At 34.7% G+C, this 8,539-nt stretch overlaps 2 pseudogenes; one reads left to right on the forward strand and one right to left on the reverse strand.

Moving 5' to 3' along the window:
• Positions 1-209: 209 nt before the first annotated feature.
• Positions 210-866, reverse strand: LOC118002647 (annotated as a pseudogene).
• Positions 867-5,569: 4,703 nt separating this feature from the next.
• Positions 5,570-5,901, forward strand: LOC118002550 (annotated as a pseudogene).
• The last annotated feature ends 2,638 nt before the right edge of the window (positions 5,902-8,539 follow it).

Below are 8,539 nucleotides of genomic sequence, written 5' to 3' on the forward strand. Positions count from 1 at the left end.
CTAATATTTTATTAATAAAAGGTTCAGAAAGAGAAAAGATGGTAAAAAAATATTTGACGAATTTATAGTAAAGGATTCTCAGAACTATAGTATGCTGTTTTCATAAAGCTTATTTAAAAGGACAAGCTTGTATAAGAAAAAGAAATAAACTAAAAGCAATCCTTTCTAGACACACGGAAGTAAAATTTTATGAAATCAAGGATAAATGAAGCTTATAAAAGATATCAAAGATTAGCAGTCTCCAAGAGGTTGGCAAATTTGGACTTGTACCATTCCTTGGCCTCCTGAAGTTTCTTGGTAGCCATGCTTTCATACTGATGGAGTACATCACACAGGTCAGGTTTGGAAACATCCATAATGATCTGGACATGCTGGTCCTGAATCTGGGCCTCCAGTTCCTGGATTTCCTCACCATGTAGTTTCTTCAAAAAGGCAACCTCTTCTTGCAAGGATTCCACTTTAAGCTCAGGGTCAAGACGTGCCAAAGAAGCATTGTCAACATCCTGTCTGAAAGATGGTAGGGTGTTCTCAGCTTCCTCTCTCTGAAGCATCTCCTCCTGCAACTTCTCCTAGAGCCACATGATGTCCTCGGCCAGGGTGTCCTACACCTTGACGCAGACCTTGTCGTTGGTGAGCTGGTCCACCTGCAGGCACAGCTCCTGCATCTCCTTGAGCTGCTCAAGTTGGGCCAGCAGGACCTTGTTCTGCTTCTCCAGGAAGTGCACCTTGATGTAGTTGACAAAGTGGTTATTCAGCTCCTGCAGCTTCACCTTCTCATTGGTGCAAGTCTTGAACTCAGTGTCAATGGCATCAGCCAGCAAGAAGTATACTGAGTCCTGCAGCAGATGCATGCCGGGCACACTGCTCCTCACCTTCGGGAATACCAGGACCTGCTGAATGTTAAGATGGCGCTCAACACTGAGACTGCCACCTATAGAAAGCTGCTGGCGAGGAGAGCAGGATTGCTCTGCCTCTTCCAAACTTTTCTTCCCTGAACCTGAGGGAAACCAATCTGGATTTACCTCCCTTCAATGACAGTCACTCAAAAAGGACACTTCTGATTAAGACGCTTGAAACTAGAGATGGACAGATTATCAATGAAACTTCTCAGCGTCACAATGACCTTAAGTGAAGATTGCACATACTTAGTACAGCAATTATCACCAGCAAGAGTAAAAAAATAAATCCATATCTTAAACAGCTTCAAATGACTTTCTGCAGTTTTTCAGGAGCACAAGAAAGATTTGGAATAGGAATAACCTCTAGTTCTTAAGAACCAACTCTCTTGGGGCGCCTGGGTGGCTCAGTTGGTTAAGCGACTGCCTTCGGCTCAGGTCATGATCCTGGAGTCCCTGGATTGAGTCCCGCATTGGGCTCCCTGCTCGGTGGGGAGTCTGCTTCTCCCTCTGACCCTCCCCCCTCTCATGTGCTCTCTCTCATTCTCTCTCTCTCAAATAAATAAATAAATAAATCTTAGGAAAAAAAAAAAAGAACCAACTCTCTTAAAAGATTTAGAAAAAATTTTACAACATAATCTAGTTTATGAAGAAAACTTGTGTTAGAATACTTCTGAAAAAGTATTTTTGAATACCATTAAAACTGCTTTTTTCCAACAAGTATCAGACCAACTTGTTTCTGCTTCAATAAACCTTTGGAAAACTCAAAAAAAAAAAAAGATATCAAAGAAATTAATTCCTACAGTTAATTAACATAAGATTGATATCTGATTTCTCTTCAGCAACATTCTAGGCAATCAAAAAAGTCTTAAAAGTTGAAAAAAAAAAGACCCTTTGAAAATAAAACTATTTCTACCTGGAGTAATATTTAAATATGAGTAGTTACTCTCAGACATACATATGATTCAAAAAGTTTATCACCCAGAGACACTCTACAAAATGATTATTAAATGATGTTAAGAAGGAAAAGAAAAATGAATCTAGAAAGAATAAGGAACAAAAGTAAAATTATTAAAATTTGCTTAATGCCTATCCAGTAATAATAGTTTTTTCCATAAAAGTCCAGAACTAAAATGCTGGAGGTTAAAAATACTGGATCTACATTGGGGGAGAAAGGAGAGAAAAGGGTAAGAATTGGAAGGGATAAAAGGAAGGGAAGTAATATTTAAAATAAGCATGAATACAAAAATATGCTAAGGGACAGAATATATTTAATATTTTTCTTTATAATTTGAAGATAAGTAACAGAAATAATACATGTCAGGCAAATATTAACCAAAAAGAGAGAGACGAAAAAGAGGATGAGGTGGACCAGCAGCAGTAGCTGAAGGATAATGGCTAGTTTCATAATTAACATATTTCTCTCCTAAGTCAATATATCAAGCAGACAAAAAATTAGAAATAATTTATAATTCTATAATTTATACCCAAGGAATAGAAAATAAAAATTTTCATCACACAGTAAAAATGTTAAGAAATATTGGCCACATAATAGAGAATAGTGGCTGTCTTAAGAAATTATCATAATTTTTATGTTACAGGATAAATCCTAAAAAAGGGGGGGGGATAAATTCTTAGTTTACAATGCAATGCAATCAGAATTCTACAGCAGAATGCTAGTTTTTTGAATCACATAGGGAGAAGGGAAACCCCTGTATTTCACACAGTCACCCCTGAGTAATTTAAGGATACAGAGGAAATCTGTGGAAGTTTTAGAGAGAAGTCCAGTGAAATCACTACAAAACAAAATCTGTTGGGACAAACTAAAATGTACCTAACAGAAAACTTCAGAGGGTTAAAGGAAAAGAAAAGAGCTAATGTGATTAACTATAAAAGGTAGAAAAACTATCATAGGTGAAGAAACCATTTTGTTTTTGAAAACACGTAAGACTGGTAGTGAGAAAGCACAAATTAAAATGAATATACAAATTTACATAAATAAGAAATGGTAACTACAGAAATATGGGCAGAGACTATGAGGAGGCAATTCCTAGGTGAACCATGAAGCTCAACCTCACTATTACTCAAAAGAAATGCAAACTGCAACAAGGAGAAAACATTTTTCACCCCCTAGGTAGGGAAATTTTAAAAGTGTGATTACATCAATGTTTGAGGGTGTGGGGAAAAGAGAAACTCATACATGCTGATGGTAAACCTATAACACACTAGTATTAAAGAACCATTTGGTAGTTTAAGTAAAGTGAAAATGCATTTACCTGTAGGTCCTAGAAATACTCTTCTACATATATAAATCCTAAAGAAATTTGTACATAGTGAAAAAGAAGGTATGTGTAAGGATATCCATTGGGGAATCCTAAGAAACAACTTAATATGCTTCAGTGAGGTCAATGGATTGATAAAATGTGGAATAACACAATGTAATTGAAATATATAACAAAATATGTTTTTATCAGCTTGGATTATCTCAGACAGAAAGTGCTGAGCGAAAAGGCAAGTTGCAACAGAACATGTACACTAAATTTATAATCTTTAAAGCATATATGATACAACATTAAGTAGTATTCATATATGTAATAGCTGTAAATAAAGGTAGTGATGGAGGATTGGCAGGTGAAGCATTTAATTTGCAATAATGTTTTTATGGTGAGAAGAAAAGGTACTGAAATGGAAGATTAAAGAAAAAAATGGGGTCTCAACTAAGGAGGAGGCGAAGGTAAACTGATCTAAATCTGTGTGCCTAAGATCCAGCATGATATGACTACTTAAATGAATTAAATATATGCAATATGAGCCAAGAAAACATCTGTTTTGATAGAAAAATATATATATGTATACACCTAACATCTAATAAAGGTCCTGTGTTTTGTTTTCTGCCTCTATCGAACTATTAAATAATTGTGAATATGACATTGACAGGAATGTATAAGCTTTATATATTTATATACATACATATGCTTATGTATACATATATATACATATATACGCTTATGTATACCTATATATACATATATACAGTTATTTTCAGACATACATATGATTCAAATGACATCCAAAAGAAAAAAAAACAAACCTAGGAGGAAAATTAAGACATACAGAGAGTAAAAGTAAATTTTATATATGTATAAAACTTTTTGCAATATTTTCAGCCCATATCAAACAGAAATATAACCAAATTGAGGCGCTGGTATCTCCTGATGTTCATGGAAAACACCAGCTGGTTTGCTCAACGCTGTGTTGGTAATGGTGCATAAAAGACTATTGCCCTTAGACATCAAAATATAGGGGAATAGAAAAGTTTAGCTTGGTGCAATGCAATATTTCTAAATGAATGACTAGAACAGTTTCAAGTCAGAAACTTTCCATGAGGGAATGGATTATGTACTACAGTGCATAAGATTTGATTAGCTACTTATGATAATGTGTTTTGTTAATTACATTCAGACAGGTGCTGAGCAGAAGTAATTAAAAAAATAAAACAACTTTGAGGATTCATCTAGATTAAGGTTTAACTAATATTAATATTATTGAGATAAACATATCACATAATTATCCTGTATGCTGCAAATGATTGATAAATAAATGAACAAATATTGGTCCCATTTCCATAAGCTTCCATGGTCCCTTTCTCTCTGCTGTTTCTTTGCTTGTGGCCAGGGACACCCATAGTCACTTCATCTCTTCTCCTGGCCTTAGATGTTGCTTCTGTTGCTGCCTCATAAGATAACTCTTCTAGTCACCCTCGACTTTACATCTTAGTGTAGACATCAAAATGTTTGTTAAGATCCGGTCTTCTGATTCAAAAGTTATAATATTCTTCCTATCAAGCTGAAAATTAATTAATAGGACAAAAATAGGGCCCTATTACTTTCTTACAACTTCCTATATAACTCCTGGATTATTTTTTGACTTTATATAGTCTTCATATTATAATATTTTCATTCAAATTCTTCTGCAGTCTGAGTCAAAAGGAAATGGGGAAGAGGCATCACACAAGACATTCCAAATCATCCATTCTCATCAGCAGTTCCAGGTGCTCCTAAAGTATTCTGAAGCATTCTTGCTCTTCTTCCCCTAAATCTCTTTCACTTCACTAACTGCTTGGGAGTTTAAGGATTGGTAGCACAATCCCCCACCTGCTCCTGTCTCATTCTGATTGGCAGGTATCAATTCCCTAGTATAACTGATTGGGCACCAGTGCTAAAAAAATACTAATCACATCATCTTGCCCTCAAATCCCTGAATTCCTAGAGTAACACATAAGAAATAAACACTTCCTCTTAAATTCACCATGTTGTTAAAATTTAACCTATATAGGTAATTAAAAAGTGTAGCTTATATAATGACAACAAAAGCATCATGTCCTATTGCTAAAAACAAATTTCAGAAGTGTAAATTGACTTAAAAAGCATTTAAAACATTATATTATGGAGCTTCCACATACATCTTCCCTCCATTTACTTCCCTAACACATATTCTACAATCCAGACAAACCAATTATAGTTAATTGATATGGTATCTTATATTATTTGTCTCTGTTTTGCATCTACTATTCTTTATTCCAGTAATGCAAAGAAGTACCTTTGAAACTTTTTAGATGTTGACTCCCCAAAAGATACATTTTTAAAGATACAAGTACACAAATATGTGCATGTATGTCTGAATATATGTGTATAAGCAGAAAGTTTCAGCGGCCCATCAGAGCAAACACCCAGGACTCCAAGATACAGTCATCCGTACCAGTGAAGGAGAAGAAGCTCATGGAGGTCAAACTAGGAGAACTGCCAAGCTGAAAATTGATACGGGATTTCACCCGTAAAGGCATTGTTGGAGCATTTCAAAGAGGTTACTACCAGAATTACAAGTATGTCAATGTGAAGAAAGGCGGCATCGCTGGGATTTCTATGTTGCTGGCAGCTTATGTGCTTTTCAACCACAGTCTCCTTACAAGGAACTCAAACATGAGCAGCTGCACATGTACCACTGAAGAGGGCCCAGTGTGGAGAAACATTCTGCATTCCTGACCATGACCTTTGCCTGGCAACCCTTGAATCCTTTCATATCCTAATTGAGCAATAAAAGATGACGGGTACAGGGCGGAAAAAAAAAAAAGAAAAATTTTCACATAAAAATCCTTAATCTTACTACCGGTGATATATCTCATAATTTCTATTCATCTATTGTTTCTTAATACTGATCATAACCTACTGGACTGATTTGACTGATTTTATGAATCCTGAAAGTGTCATGGCTGTAAACTCAGGAAGAAAAGAACACCAGCAGAATTGTCTCCTCTTTCCACTTAGGTAGATCACTCTGTGTTCTATCATCACTGTACTTAATACATACCTATATGATAGAATTTATGCTTTATTAATATTTATTTAACCATTGCCATTATGTGCTCTTTAGATTAGAGCCCTGTTCAATTCATACTTCAAAAAAAAAGAAAAAGATTTTATTTATTTGAGAGAGAGAATGAGCAGGGGGAAAGGGACAACCAGACTCCCTGCTGAGCAGGGAGCCCCATGAAGGGCTTGATCCCAGGACCCTTAGATCATGACCTGAGCCAAAGTCAGATGCTTAACCGACTGAGCCACCCAGGTACCCTCAATTCATCTTTATATCCCTTAGCACACTTAGCACACTTAGAAAACTTAGCAGTGTTCAGCACATAAAAAATATTCAATAAATGTTTCTTCATTAAATTTGATAATACTTAACATTCCCCAAAACTATTATTTCAAATGCCTGAAGTGGAAAAAGTTATACTACTAACATTTAGTTCAATAAAACTGTAGACTGGTGAAAGATATGCTACCATTCGTTATAAAAGAGACTCAGATTAGATAACATGTGGAACAATGCTGAGCCATTTAACAGTCACCTAGTATTATGGACTGAATGTTTTTGTCCCCCCAGCTCAGATTTTGAAACCCTACCTCTCAATTTAATATCAGGGTATCAGGAGGTAGGGTCTTTGAGAGGTAATTAGGGCCAGATAAGGTCATGAGAATAGGATTAGTATCCTTCTAAGAGTCATGAGAGAACTTGCTTCCCCTCTCTACTCTGTCATGTGAGGATAAAAAGAAGTTGGCAGTGCAACCTAGAAGAGAGTTCTCACCAGAACATGACTATGTCGATACACTGATCTTGGACCTCCAATATCTGTAACAGTGAGAAATAATTTCTGTGGTTTATTAAGGCACCCATTCCATGGCATTTTTGTTATAGCAGCCTAAGATATCTAAGACACCTAGAAATGGCCAAATTATCCTATTTTCAAAGAAGGCAGAAAGGTTTTTGAAGTAGTGCATCCTTATTTCCATTAAAAAATAATAAAATTTAGCATTTTGATGTTTAGTTAGTTAGGCTTCAGTTATCTGGAATATGTTCCTGTCCATGCTGATCTTTTCTTTGAGTAGGCTAGAAAGAAAAAATATATCTTGCCTCCTAATTCCTTAAAATCTTTACTCAAAAAAATGCATGGATAAAAATACATTAGAGTCTGATATGTTTTAAAGCAACAAAATGAATTTTTTTTAAACCTGACATAATTTTGTAAGAACATTACAGACTTTTATAAAATTTCAACATTTTATTCCTAAAGCATTAAGCCTAAAAGAAATAAATATAATAAATAAAGCATTAAGCCTATATATAAGAGCAAGTAAGTGTAGTTAGACTTAAATATTGTGTTTTTTTTCAACATCTGGAGGATGCCACAGTTGCAGTTTACCATATTCCTGCAAATTATTATGGATGAATGCTTTGTGAACTCTGTAAATTCTAGAAAAAAATTAGAGAAATTTTTACCTTTAGAAGTTGGGAGAAAAGTTTCTTAAAATGAGTCCACTGAAGTGCAAAGTTTACTTGTCACCAAGTATCAGAAATAAACATAAATGGACTAAGGAGGTGTTCTGGAAATGAAATAAACCATTTTTCCTAATTTTTTAAATGTCAGACTAGCATAGAATATAAAGCAATACTTCTAAAAAGTTACAACCCAGGTGAAAAACGTTTTATGGGTATTTGATGCAAAACCACCAAGTGTTATCTTTCTTGATTAGAGAGGTGCTTACTTGATGGACAAATTTAAATCAGAATTACAAAAATCTTAAAGTTAACTTTGAAATTTAAGTTTTCATGTAGTCAATGTGAAGGCATTACATACATGACATGGGAAATTTCTCAAGCATATATTGCTTTTATATCGGGGGGAAAAAGAATAAGACTAATATATTGCCCTTATGACCAAAAATGCAGTGTACTTTGGGAAACATGGGAATAAATTGCTTAAAATTACTGTCAGCATCAATACTCAGGCTGACAAGAAGCCTGTCTCACTGCCATGATGTAAACTGAATAATTTGTAATTACATCGTGTACTCTCTAGTCTACTTCTAGTAGCACAAGGCTTGATTTTAGTACTTAAGGTACAAATAAATGTATTAACAGATAACTTATTTTAATTATTACAGTTAATCATAAACTTTTAAAGTGTGTATAAATTTAATGAAAATTAAAAGTTAAATACTACTACCTAAAACCTACCCTATAAAGGTGAAGATTACTTTTTTAGGGCTGTTTTTTTTTTTTTTAACTATATCATATATACTGAGAAA

Source organism: Mirounga leonina, unplaced genomic scaffold (genome assembly GCF_011800145.1).
Source record: "Mirounga leonina isolate KUSES-001 unplaced genomic scaffold, KU_Mleo_1.0 Mir_82, whole genome shotgun sequence".
In the NCBI taxonomy this organism is placed as follows: Eukaryota; Metazoa; Chordata; class Mammalia; order Carnivora; family Phocidae; genus Mirounga; species Mirounga leonina.